This window comes from Cuculus canorus, chromosome 2, assembly GCF_017976375.1.
Source record: "Cuculus canorus isolate bCucCan1 chromosome 2, bCucCan1.pri, whole genome shotgun sequence".
Lineage (NCBI taxonomy): Eukaryota > Metazoa > Chordata > Aves > Cuculiformes > Cuculidae > Cuculus > Cuculus canorus.
This window is the reverse complement of record NC_071402.1, coordinates 68581718-68595396: the sequence shown is the minus strand read 5'-3', so window position 1 is coordinate 68595396 and position 13679 is coordinate 68581718. Positions and strand designations below refer to the sequence as shown.

At 40.7% G+C, this 13679-nt stretch overlaps 1 protein-coding gene across 14 annotated transcripts in view; it reads left to right on the top strand.

Annotated features, from left to right (window-relative positions):
- The window catches only part of LOC104061156 (poly(rC)-binding protein 3), a 508057-nt gene that overhangs the window by 353230 nt on the left and 141148 nt on the right, over nt 1–13679 (top strand). The window contains exon 1 of one of the 14 annotated variants that reach the window (XM_054057126.1): nt 8465–8583. The exons of 11 other annotated variants lie outside the window; for them this stretch is intronic. The gene's annotated coding sequence lies outside the window, so the exon portion shown is untranslated. Of the gene's footprint in view, nt 1–8464; nt 8584–8905; nt 9160–10942; nt 11100–13679 lie in introns of those variants that run through there. 2 more of the 14 variants (XM_054057127.1, XM_054057125.1) reach the window with 2 other exon arrangements.

Sequence of the window (13679 nt, the reverse complement as noted above, 5' to 3'; positions counted from 1 at the left end):
GTTTTGGATATTATAAAAATATTAATAATTAAGAATTAAGTAGGATATAAAACTGTATATAAAAAGTCTTTATGGAATGGCAAAGTATGATTTTATGTTGAACAAAATCATTGTTCTGTATATTTTTCCTGTTGTTGTTATGCTGGCAGACTTGGCCAACAGTGGTATAATCTGTCAGCAAAGCTGCTGCAAATATACCTACATAAGGCTTTAATAACTCTAGCTTGAAACACTAATATTTACTCAAATTTGTGTGTTATCTGCCAATATAGATGGAACATGTGTTCTGATGGTGCTGTACAATGAGTAACTGCCAATACACACTTCAAAGCTGTTCCTGTTTTTAAATCTATTATTTACTCTACGGATCTTCAATAGTTTCCTGATCAAACTAGTCACGCTCTACCCTAGCACACTGATAACTCTCTTATGTTGTACCAGCATATTGAAATATCCCACAGTAGCCTTTCACATCAAGACTTTCACTGTGCTCAAACTCTTTCATAAAGGACTTGAAGAGCACAACGTGACAGCATATTAAAAAAAAAAATCTTAATAATTATATGTGAACTATTTGCTTTTAATGAGAATGCCCCTGCAGAAGAATTAAGGCTGACATAAGATGGACTTTGTGCATTTAGAGTCAAGGCCCTTGACACTCTGAAGAGTTATGACACTAGTGAACATAGTCTTTGCTGAATCTTCTGAAAATGCAGAAGCAAAGTTAAATTGAGTCCTGAGCTTCTAGCAGCAAACTGGGCTGGTTGTGAGCCTAGGCAAAGAAACTGCCTAAGGTAACAGACTGCTGGGAAGACAAAGCGCATGTCCCTTAACGTGTTCCCCCCCCTAATTTTGTCCATATTAGGACTGGGAAAAACAGGTTGTCTGAAACTGCTGCTGCCCCTAAAGTAGGAGTGGAAACTATTGGTAGAATGCCCAGTGCCGGCAGCTGTGATAGCCGACTGGTATCAGTCCCAGGAGGCAGTCAGATTAGCAGCATGGATCCTCTAGATCTCTCCATTGCAATTCCCCACTTTTCTGCAGCAGTCAGAGGTGGCCCTGTCCCATCTGTTATTTTAGGGGCGGCTCACTGTCAATTTTTTCTGAGTCATTTAAAAGTCTTGTGCTGGCTCCAGAATAAAAGGCCTGCAAAATGTTTATAGTCTTAAATAAGGAATTATCATAGCATTATTTATATTTAGAAATTCAGGGAGTGTCCTCCGTCTAAATGCTACATATACCATGCTACTCACTCCAAAATGCAGATGACATTATCAGCGTTTCATCTTCCACTCCTGGATATCTCAGTTTCTCCTTTTACTACCCCAGGTTCTTTGTTGCAAATTCAACAAATTAATGTTAAAATCAATTTTCATGCAGTATGGATGGATGGATGTTCTGCCATCACTGTATGCATTTCAGATTTGAACCACAAATGTCGTTCAGTTTCAACTTCCAAACTTTTCTTTGTTTCCAGGATTATTATCTTGGTGATTTCTACACCTTCAGTTATGGAATTTTCCAGAGATTACAAATTCAGTAGCCAAATTCAGAGTCTAGAAGTGGAACTTCCCAAGTCTGTTCCATAACTATCTGCCCTGGAGTTTTGTTCCTTTGGGCTGGCAGACTTTGGACATTAAGAGATGGAATTTAACTATTCATATAGATCTGTGAATTGTTCTCAGTCCATCTTGTGCTTGTGATAGTCCCTCATTTTGCAGCCAGTGTTTTTCACAGTGATAGAATTTTACAACGTAACTGCTTCTCTGGTTTTACAAATCAAGACGTCTTTTTATTCTAATTGTTAAAAAATGTCACAGTGAGACATATTATAATCCTCCTTCTTTTCCTCTGTATTTGGTCAAGAGTTGTATTTGTGAGGCTCAGGAGGATCAGATTTCCTATTCCTTATTTCATACTCCTTATAGCTGCTGCCTCTTTGGTATGCTGCTGCACTAGGAGAAACAAAGAACTTTCTCTGAGTTTGCCCAGGCTTAGTCTTTAAGGGCTGCCCTCTAGCCAGTTCACATGATTCCTTGCTCCTGCTATATCTGGCTTTTTTTTTTTCCTCAGACACAACTTTTTCCAACACTAAGCAAGCTCTGATGTTTGTGTGAAGGCATCCTTGCCCTTGTCAGTCAAAACCCATTGGGCATCATGGCTGGATGCCTGCTTCAGCTTTTGGTTTGGACAGTGGCTCTGGTTATTTCAGTTGTCATTATTGTCAAGGAGCTTGATTGGGCTTTATATTAGTCCTTAGTAAAGATTGGATGTTTGCTTTCAGTCTTTGATGAACTATTAGGAAAATGCAAAAGGGCACTCAAAAATAAGAAAAAGAGCTTTCTTTGAGAAGAAAATGGTGGGTGATTTTAAATTATTTTTAGCTCTGTGATTATTAGTGTATAAATGTTAGTTAGACTTTATATAAAAATCACAGTAATTTCTTCTTTGTACCAGTCAAGTAGCAACTCCTCTTACACCCACTGGCATACTTAGTCACCTCTTTTGTAAATCCCCACAAGCAAAGTTCCCCAAGGGTAGCTTTGATAAATTGGCACGCTCCCCGCAGCAATGAAAAACTACCTTCTGCTTTCCATGTAACAACCAAACATGGAGTCAGAGCCTGTTTGAAAATGCAGGGCTCACCCAGAACTGGGGAGTTTGCTTTGCCGTCTGCTTCTTGCAGGAGAGGAATTAGTTCATGTCTTCTAGGACTAATCCTTTCCCTGCTAGTAAAGTCCTCCCTTCCTGTCCATCCTCCAGTGATCCTTTGAAAAAAGGAAAGAAATATTTGCCAGCTCTGGGTTTCTAGGACTGTTCTGTATCTCAAGACACCCCGTGCACCTTTCTTTGTTTCCTACTGGGAACTTTCTGGTTTCACGGTGTTTCATCTTGTCTTTCCACTGCATCAGACTGGTTGGGTGGTGAGATGCTGCAAAACTATGTTAAGCAAGGCTTAATGGCAAACATCCAAGTGCAAGACTGAGAGCAAAAGGGTATAAATAAAACAATGACAAATTTGCTTCTGATCTATATTTAACCATGACTCCTGTTTCAAGTATCCCACAAGGCATTTCTTTCGCATTGTCCTGCAGTGAAAGCAGAAGATGGTGGATTCCTAGAGTCAGCCTTCCTCCCAGGTGGCGAGTTCACTTCTGCAAGATTTCCGCTTCTAAACCCTCTGTAGTCCTTTGGGGCTGTGCTTTTGGATACAAATGCAAATGCCAATCATGTCCTGTCTTGAAAGGGGTGCCTCAGATACTTATATGGTCATTTCCATGTCAGCCTGGCAAGGACTGTCAGATAAATACGGCTGGATTTGCCTCCTGAGATCAGAAGTGTTGTGCACCAACAATATATTCTCCATTTGTCCTTCAGCAGTCAGCTGACTAGCTGCCTATGCGATCCTTTTCAACTCCTCACGCTCTACTGAGGTTATTTATATAATCATAATATCTCCATTATGAGTTATCAGTTGTGCATATGTTATTCAAGGTCCATGATCAGTGGTAGCTTAGTGACTTTTGATAGGTATTACTCTTTATTAACACAGATAATAGGTGCTGTAAAATTCATATGGTTGTGAGTGCTAATGCAATGTGTACATAATGTTTCAGATGTAGTGTCTTTTTTGAAGATCAGGTCTTCCCTCTTATGCTGTGTTTCTAAGTACAAAGTGCATTTTCTTCTGACCCAACTGCACTAGAATTCTAAGCAGGTGGTGTCACTTTTATACACCTACATCATAATTACATTGAAAAAAAAAATCTGTTTTTTACCTTATCTTGTACAGTGCTTCTGGCTCCCTGCAGGTACAGACTCCCTTGATACAGAAGCCCAGACATTGATTTTCAAGATAGGGTTCATTTTGGACTTTATTGATGCAATAGACCTTAGTTTTGGCTGCCTTCAGAGAACAGAATTTCAGTCAAGCAGAGCTGATGTTGTGATCTTGGATGAGAACGCGACTTGTGATTGTCCAGTGAGCCTTCCCAGGGATCAGCCCACGTCCTTGAGTATGGACATAATTATTTTCATTCTGACAAAATTACTCGTGATGTGGAAGGAGAAGATGGCTGTAGCTAGGGCGGATTTAGACATTTCCCATCAATAAGATGTTTTATTGTTTGCATCATGTTCTGTTTTTTAAAAAATTCAGTCAGTGGAGCAGAAGTTCTGATTGTTTCTCAAAATGATGCACCAGGTCAGCCGTGCAGAGTGATGTATCTTTCTTCACAGAATTTTTAGGAAGAGGCAAATGTGTTGATTTTGAAAATTACACTAAAATAGACATCACAACACATCAAGATTTTAAGTTCAGAAAACCACCAGTTATGAATGAAAGACTTCCCCTCTCTTACCTCAATTAATTCATATTTTTTAAAAATACAGCTTGATGCTTTTTTTTTTACTTTTCATTTATTTTCTAAAATGATACCTGTCTCTTTTAGTCTGCTTGTTAGCCATAATCTCACCAAAATTATGCAATTCATTGAATGATGTGATTCAAATTAGGTACATTTGGGATTTCTTCTCTCTCTCTCCCTCCCACTAAAGAAGGGAGTCTTTGTGGAATTACACTGCAAAGCTCGTGATTTTAATCAAACATTGGCATTGACAATCTTATCAAACAACAATAAAATTAGGATTCTAAAGTAAATGCAAACTAGAGAAATGGGACAGAAGGCAGAAACTAAGGAACATTTTTTTCCACTGCTGTTGGCTTTGCAGTTGGTGCCCACAAAAGCATCTTTTTAAACTGTATTGTTTGCTGTGGTGGACAGACCGAAGCAGATGAGAGCCAGGTTTCTCAGGCTTCCCAGCTACAGATGCTTTCTGATAAACAGGGCTCCTAATCATTTAATATAGCTGTATGTTTTATGCCTCACTTACCAAAGGTTTCTGTTCCAATCTTTGGTTTATTCACATCTAGTGAAGTTCACTGTGCTTTCATTTTTTTTGAGAACTACATTTTTAGTACCTGCCTGTTTAAAAGAAAGTTCCTTTAACTCATAGTAATCTAGTCAATTTTATGTGGACTTATAAAATAGAGTGTTGACTCTTCTTCGTTCAAATATTGGACTTTATTTCCAAATTTTGCATAGCTGTTTTTTTCTTTTTTTTTTCCCTTCCTCCTTTTTTAAAAAAAATCTGGTGCATGGTCCTACTTTGCAGAACTTGATCCAGAAGAATTGAAGCACATGCTTAAGGAGAAGAAAGGCATGTGGTTCATGAACCCCATAATTAGTTCCCCTTCCTAGCTCTAAGCAGTAATTAAATCTGTCACTTCTGCTCTGCTGATTCATTTATTTAGCTATTTAATTGCTCAGCTGAATACGTCTTTATCTCCGGAACTGCAACATTTTATTCAGACAAAGAAATAGCATAATCCATTATTATTCTTTTTCCAAGAGCAGGGACATGTAAAAGAAAAGAACATTAATAGTAGATGATTTGGTGGTGTGGTCAGTTTTCACTTATCAAACAAAACAGTGTTTAAGGGAAAACTTCAACCAGTGCTTGAGGGCAGCTTTCCATATGCAGGCTTGCTTCTCTGGGAAATTATGTCAAGCGTGAGGATCCGATGTATCTGATCTAGTTTTCCATTTCCACGATGAGTTAACTTAAAGCACTTCCATATAATAATCAAAATTTTCTATAAAACAAGAAGTTCTACCCTGGTTTACTGGTGGGATATTTTATAAACATTTTAATATTGCAAATATATACTAAATTGTTTACAGACTGAACAGTATCTTTTCTTTATACATTTTATTTTTGGGGCATTGCTCATGGAGATTTCTGTCATCTGTCTCTTAGATTTATCATCAAATACAGCATTTTGATCTTTAAAGCAGATGGCATTTTGAATACTTCTAAGCTTACAAAGGAGAACCCTTCTGAATACCTCTCTGTGTGGTATGTTTCCATACACACAGTTTTCCTCATGGTACATTTTCAACATCCTTAAGGGAGGTTGCAAAATTCCTCCACTGTTTCTATACATAGGTGGGAAAGCTGGTGTAGGACAACAATCAGGATCAGGTCAAGATGGGTCAACTCAAATAGGGCCTTTTGGCAAAATGAGAAAATATTGTTTATTTTTATAACTGTTTTCCTTTTTGAACTCTGTAATGATAGCCAATCCAGGAAGTGGAAGATACAAAACCCACCCAGAATTCAGAAAGAATAATATTTTTCTTTCACTTCTGGCATCAGTGGGTCAGTTCTGCAGCTATTCAAGTCACAGGTCACATTTTTCCCAGGTAAGCTCATTTTTCTAAAAATCCTTTACTGCTTACCTGGATGGGGTTTTGTCATTGAGGATTATTTTAATTTTCTTTCAGCAAAGGTCCTGTCTACTCCTTTACAATGCAAAGCATGTCTGTACTGCTGCTGCTGACACCCAGCTTGGTCCTGCTTGAAGTAAAAGCAGGATGCTACATAAAGATCGGCTGGTGGAACTGGCAGGGTTTATTAGCTATATTTTAATGCCTTGCAAACACAGCTGGATGTCCTGCCGTACCTCCAGCTGCTATGCTGGGCTACATGGACATCCCCAATGCCTGTGCCAGAATGGGGGTCTCTGCTTTGCTCTCCCCCATCCTCAGGAGGGCTTTCTCAGCCCACAAGCCCGCATCTTTGGCCTGACAATGCTTTGTCTTCTTTGTGATATTGTTTTGCATCTGTGCACTCTGGGTTACTGAAAGCCTTTTGTTGAAATAAAGAATATTTCTTTCCCTGCTAGAACTAGGAAGTCAGGAAATTTTGCAAGCAGTTTTGTTCTTGCAAGCCTGTGCACATGATTTTTGGGCTAGTGTTTTGCATGAGCTCCACTTAAATAGTCTCTCTTTTAAGTGCATTTCTTCAAATGATCTTCTAAATGTACACTTTATGTTATGGAGGGCAAATGCTTAAGTTCAGGGAATTAATAAACCAGCAAAAAACATATCTGGACATCCTTTGAGGTTAAGCTTGTATGTGAATGGGTCTGGTATGAGAAAGCAGTGTTCACTGCAGCAGGACAAACAAGTATGATCAGAGGAGGGCATGGGAACGAGATGGAAAAAATAGCATTTATTTGTAGTGGAAGAGAAGATTATTGTTGAGCTGGTGGAACCTAAACAGAGGAAACACAGGGATAATTTCAGATGGCTTTTATCTCAGTTCTAAAAGAACATGAGGTTAGTCAATAGGATTAACTACTTTTACACAGATTTGTACATAAACATTGAGACACAAGAGTTGGAGGGACATCAGCTGAGTGCCCTCCCTTTGTGATGATTACTTTCGGGAACGTCTGGGGAGGGAATTAGGTGACAGTGACTATCGGCTTCCCCTCAGATGAACCTAGCTGTTGTCATCCTGCCATCAGCAGGCTGGAAATTACTATCTCAAAGGCATTGCAGAGTTTACAAGCAGTCAAATGGAATCAAAACCACTCCTTACTCCCGCCCTGCCCTGCCCTCCCCATGCTGGAGCAAGCGATGTCCAGCTACTTGCACAGCACAAACTGGAAGTGTGCAAAGTAGCGCATAAGTGCTAGGTCTGGGCACTGCTGGTGGAGGCACTCTGCTTGATCAAGAGTCTTTGGGGGGTTGTTTTGGTTTAAATATAGTCGGGGATTTTGGGGGGTGAGTTTTCGGCTCTAACTCGCGGTATAGTTAGAAACCTCAGGCTGGAGTTAGTCCTCACTCACCACACTGGAATATGCTGGTGTAGAACATGTCGAAATCAAATGATATTAAGTCTCTCAGTTTTGATACAAACGCACCCGAGTCTGTACTTTATTACTGTATTGATTTACTTACCGGCATATTGGGAGCCTCTTGTTACTGTTTTAATTTAGAGAAGCCACGGCTTATACCATTTGTGTGATGCATCGGCGAGGTTGGAGGCTGCCCCTGACCAGCCCTGGTCACTGTACTTTGTTATATAAGATGCATAGGCTTGGGTACCTATAAATGTTAGCGTGCAGCTGTCACAGAGGGATTGTGAGCGAGCTGCTCGGGACCTCAAGAACATAATAGCTTGGCACCCAGAAATATGCAACTTTGATAACATATCACAAGGTTACGTATCGGGGGAAGAGGGTAGGAAGGCAGCAACTGCTTTTAATCTTTGTCTCATTCTTTAAAGTGAATTATTTTTCCTCCTTTGTACTTTGGATATTTACAATTTTTATCACTTTAGGATGTGACATTCCTGGCCTTGACAGTGCTTTTGTTTGGATATTTATAGCAGCTTCTGGTCATTGTTGAGCAAAGGAGATTGCCCTGCCCTCTGGCCCTTTCTCTAAGCAGATTTTGGGCAGAAGCTCCTCTCATGTGGCACTAATTGAGATGATTGGTGGAGGGGGTGATGTGAGCGCGCTCCGGGTTGATCTGCCGGGGGAGGAAGAGAGCAAAAAAAACGGAGAGAGGAGAGTAAAAGGCATTAAAAAAAAAAAAAAAAAAAAAAAAAAAAAAAAAAAGGAGGGAAAGAGGGAGAGGGAAAAAAGGAGCTGTGTGTGCGAGGGCTGTCCCCGCACATCCCCGCAGGAGGGGGCGTGCCGGGGGTTCGGCGGCTCTCGTGTTCCCGCAGGTGGGTACCACGGGGGGAGGATGCGGGCGAGGAGGGGATGCTGCGGGCGGGGTGCGGTCGGGTCTGGCTTTGCAGGAGCCGAGCGTGTTGCTTTTGAGGGTGATTTGGGGGCTGGGTTTCACCCCCCAGCCCCCCCTGGCTCTGCCAGCCCGGGACGGGATGGGCGAAGTGGCTTTAAAAGAGATCGAAACCAACAAGTTGTCGTGGAAGTGGTTTGTAGGACTGGGTTATCCGCCGGAGCGGAGCTGAAATACCTGCTAAGGGCTGCGGGATGGGGAAAAGCGTGGTCTTCCCTTGGGTGGCTAAACCCGCCCGAGACCGGCAGCTCCAAGCATTAAATCCGATAAAATCTTCTCTCTGTGTGTGTCTCGCTTTCCTGGCTCACAGTTCCCTGCGAGTTTAACGTGGAACTGCCGGGAGCTGGCCCTTCCAAGGAAAACCGCAGAGGGGGAGGCAGAGGATGAGAAGTTTCTGACTTGCTCTAAACCGGCATCTCTGCCAAAAGCAATCGATCCGGGATGTTGCCCCGTGTTTTGGGGATGTTAGCATTGGAAGTTGCTGTCTTTTGTTTAGCTGGTAATGCTTCTGGAGGCTTTTTTTCGGTTTTAAGTTGCTTAATGTAGACAGCCTAAGTAAACAGTTCTGTCGTTGCTCTGTGTCTTGCGCAGTGGGGGAAAAATGAACTTTCAAGTGAGTGTTTCTTAAAGAAAAGTTGGTAAATATATGGTAGCTTTATAATAACAGTAATAAGAAAGGACTCTGAGCGTCCAAGCCTATTTTTAGTAGTAGTAGTAGTATTTTAAAGATGCAAGAAGTTTTGTTACTATGCGCCAAAAACTGTTTTAATCGTTTTAATCACTCAGGTAAATCTGCTAGAATGTCCTCTTACACTGGACCTGTTTGTGTTTAGTGTACGAATTCTGTTTGTGTTTCTGATAACTCTACTAATACCACTGGAAATATAAACGCTTGGTTAAGACACATATTTTAACAGCTCTTGTGTATATTATAGTTAGCAAAAATATAGCCATAGCTGGGAATTGCTGTGCATGTCTATCTTCAAATATTAAAAAAAAATTGCTATTAGAAATGTGCGTACCATTCCTCTGGCTGTACGTCTTGTTTGTTTCCTTTGTATACTGTTTCAGAAGTAGAACAACAGTGAAAAATGGAGTTGAGCAACTGATAATCCATTTGTCCACAAAGATTCCTGGTATAAAGTTCATGAACTGTCACTGAGGATAGTTCAAAGTAGATCCAGGAATTGGCTATTTTAAAATCAGGCAAGAGTTTATGAAATAAACTGGAAAGCCGAGGCTTGCCTACTCTAAACCTCTTAATAAATACATCATATATCTTGTGTTCTTCTCATTGTAGTCAAGAAAAGGAAAAACTTAATTGATTATGTGGTTATTTCTCTGTACCTTCTTAATCTATAATTAAGAGGTGAGCAAAAATATTTTTATCCTTGCAATCTGAAATAGCTGGTTTCATACAAAGACCTTGTCCTTTTCTTTATATCATCTGTTTCCATCCTGCAAAAATAAGTCCTCAAGATTGTAACTGTTTTTCTGGTTCCATTCTTTCACTCTTGGTCTCCAATTTGTGGTGGTTTATATATTTCTGTAATAATGAAGTCAGTTGCCGTTACTTCCTTCAAGGACCACATTTAAATGCATCTGTAGAGTGTGTGCGGTATGATAATACATAATGACATGGATGTATATATTAATTTTATTCTTACATGGCTCAACATATTTTTCTTGTTACTTCACAGAAGCTAGAAACATGATAAATGGCCCATTAGTGGTATTGGTAATAAACATTAATGCCAGTGCACAGTCAATAAGAAAGCATTTTTATTTGAAAGCCTCCTCATAACAAACATCGTACCGATAACCTTAATGCGTAACCTGTGCTACATATATTCAGCGTTAGATTAGATTTGCTTTCAGGTACTTTGTAAATATGATTTTTAACTTAATTTCTACTAGATGACCAGTCTCCTTTAGTTCTTTTTAGCCTTTGCAGCCTTTGAATGCCGCAAGAATTTGCCAGGCAAAAGATTGGGTGTGCGTGCAGTAAGCGTTTCAGGGTACAGCCCTTCTCAGAAACCTGCCTCAGTGTCGCAAGGCATTGAGTTCTGATATTAATGTAAAGCAAAATTTCTTATGAAAAGTATAAGTCAAATCCAAAGACTGCTGTGTTGGTTGGATACTCAAGAATAAACTGGAATAGCCTTCTCCAACAGATTACTGAAAATGTGACAAGTGACCTTAGCAAACCATGAGGGTAGTGTTCAGTTGTCTGCATGAGAAGCCGTTTGCCACAGAGCCATCAGAGGAAAAGAGGCTGTCCTGCCTGAAATGCAGTGGTTCACATCCTTCACAGTGCTCTGTGCTGGAGGAAGCAGGACAGGACATGACACAGGGGAGCAGAGAATGAGCTGTCCCTCCTGCTCAGGAGATCTGGGAAGCCGGGACCGAGTACTCTGGGCAAAGGAATCCTGCAGTAGGGTAAGGGTGTATCACCACGGCATAAAGTTAGAAGAAGCTTGCAGAGCTCACAAGGGGATGTGGCAGCAGCCATGGCTGTGTGTGGCAGAAAAGTGAAAGAGATATTTGCAGGAGCGAGGGCTTTCGAGTGGTAGATGCTGTGGCAAAATGCATGGTGGTTGTGACGGTGATGTTTTGTGAGGGGTAAGAGATGTCGGAGGTCTGATGGAGCAGGGAGTAAAGGCAGGCTGGTGGCCTCGGGAGCAGTCAGGAGCCAAAGCTCTTAGTGCTACTGTAGGGAGACTTTGCACCTGGATGGGTAACCCAATTTAGGTGCTTTGGAAGAAAGAGTCAAGGGCTGGGAAACGACCATCGGGATTCCTGCTCATTATTGTGGAGGAAGTGTTGGGCAGCTGAGCCAGGGTAAGATTGGATGCAACAGAAGGGCTGGCAGCCAGGACTGGGCAAGGGGGTGGTAAATAATCTTTAGATTTTTAGTTGTGTGTGTGAAATTGGGAAGATGAACTATTACAGTTAAAAGCAGAACACAAGGATAGGAACTCAAAATGAATCTGTAGCACTGAAACTGTTTACTGTCATTGTTAGTCTTTCCCAAAAATTTGCAGTTAGTGGAGTCTTGATATTCTGAAGTTTATAATAACGTCAAGGCTGGAGATTGTAGAATGTGCAGAAATTAATTTTCATAGACTTTGCAAGATCATTTTTCTTTAAAAGAAACCTTGTAGAGCTTTTAATAACACATGCGCTTTCTTGCATTCATTTGCTAAGCAGTAGACTGACTTTTGTGCTTCATAGGTAACACAGCAAGGGAGGCTTTGACACATGAAGCAGAGCTTGCATAAAGTTTATGAGAAGCAGCAGAAAGAGTGAGGCACAAGTTCTCTGGGTTCCATTCCCTACCTTAAAATATTTTAAGGTTGGGTATTTTTCTCTGCTGGCTGTCATCAGCAATAGAAGTATCAACAGGAGAAAAATGGGTCGCTTGGGTTTTAGCATTAAGCAGCAAATCCAGGGGCAATAGGATTTAGCTGGGATGTTAAGGTTTATTCAGTGCATTTAGTTAATGAAGTTGGAAGGAGAGAGAGAGAAAAGTCAGCGTCTGGGTTGGGGGAGGGGTTGAAATAGCCTCCTGTCACTGGATGCATCCCGTGGTGACTAGTGATTGATTGATGCTCCGCAAGACAAAAAAGAGCTGAGCGAAGGAGGTTTTAATTAAAAATACCAGCTCAATGCTAGTTCTTTTGGATTAAAATCAAGCAGAAGATCTTTTTAATAGGCATCCACCTAGTCTTAAGGGTGTATAAGTGTTTTTGTGGAGTGTAGTGCCCATCAGTTAGGGGGAAGAAAGGGAGATGATAATACGTCCAAGCATCTATAAAGCCATGAAAATATTCAGCAAGTGCAATCATACGTTAATATTTATCAATCAGGCACAAAAATCAGGTTCAGGTCAACAAGCTCCCACTTGAGCAGTATGCCAAGATTTCTAGCAGAAAGCCCCACCATCCCTGACGCACACGGGTGGCCCTTCGCTGTGCTCATCCGTATTCCACAGCTTTTGTGTCCCCTGCCAAAGGCTGTCATCTTGTGTACACGCATGCCGTTCAGCATCTTGAGTCTTTCCAAGCCCTGAAAGCCTTTAGCTCAGACACACAGAAAACAATTAGTATAGAAAGTCATTGTTATTTAAAAAATAAAAGGTTATTATCTATACGTCAGAAAAAATGCAGACTAACAGGAGTGGATTTTTTTGCAAGAGGGTTCCCCTCCCCCCGCTTTGATTTCTATTCCTCTACAGACCAGACTCCTGCTTGGATCAGACATTTTGTTTCCCAAAGCTGTGATGGTCATTTACAGTCTGAACTTTCTTATTCCACCCACCCCCTCAGAGGTCCATACTTGACGTCATAGCAAGATGCTGCTGGGAGTCATCGAACAATAATTCAGAATGACAAGACTGAGCCCAGTGACTTCAACAGACTTTCCTCCCAAGAAGGGCATGGGCATTGGTGGGCGGTTTCATACAATGGAATAAATAAGCAGGAGACATAAAATGAACAAAAGGTCCACATACCTGTTGTTTTCCGGTTGTTCTCAGCATAATCTAGTTGCTCAGACAGCGTATGGCTTGATAAAAGTGCAAGAAGGACCCTGCAGCACTTCTTAGTAGGTTTTATTACAGTGACACCTGAAAACTTCTGTGGAATGGTTGTGAAATACTTGAATGTGTAATGTTTGGGGGTTTTTTGACTACATAAACAGTTTAAGACAAACATTATTAAATAATTTTTTAAAACAATTAATATGTTTAGAAAAATATTGTTTGCACTTCTCTGTGTTCTGTACTGCTTTATTTCAGTATGCAGTACGTTAGCTGAAGAACTTTTGGCTATAGTTACAGAATAGTTTAGGGACAAGTCTGCAATAAGAAACAAAGAATAATTTCACTAAAGTGAAAAAAAAACCCCAACCCAAAAACAAATCAACAGAAAAACATCCAAATTAAGCATTACAGTCAAGTGGTATTAAGCAGGGATTTATGAATGTTCAGCCAAGTTTTAAAAAATGGGGGTGGCTGCG